This window comes from Propithecus coquereli, unplaced genomic scaffold (genome assembly GCF_000956105.1).
Source record: "Propithecus coquereli isolate 6110/MARCELLA unplaced genomic scaffold, Pcoq_1.0 Scaffold383, whole genome shotgun sequence".
NCBI lineage: Eukaryota > Metazoa > Chordata > Mammalia > Primates > Indriidae > Propithecus > Propithecus coquereli.
The window spans coordinates 784,521-784,808 of NW_012149541.1; positions in this window are offsets into that span (position 1 = coordinate 784,521).

Here is a 288-nt window from a genome sequence, read left to right on the forward strand (position 1 = left end):
GGCACTCTGGGGGGCTGGTGCTGAAGGCGGTGCACCGAGAGCGCTCGGCAGCTGCGGGGACAAGTCCTTCGTTGGAGGGCGTCAGGGCAGCCCAACACTGTCCACCGCACCACGGGGTGGAGGCCAGAGTGTCCCTTCTGAGATCTGCCAGGACTTGGTGGCCTTCTTTTAGCCAAGCCCCTGCTGGGCTCAGATGGTAGGACACTGTTCGTGCCCTGCTGGCTCTTGGCCCAGCCCAAATGCTTGTTTGAGCAGGACTCTGCTTACCGGCCGGTGTCTCCTGGTAGA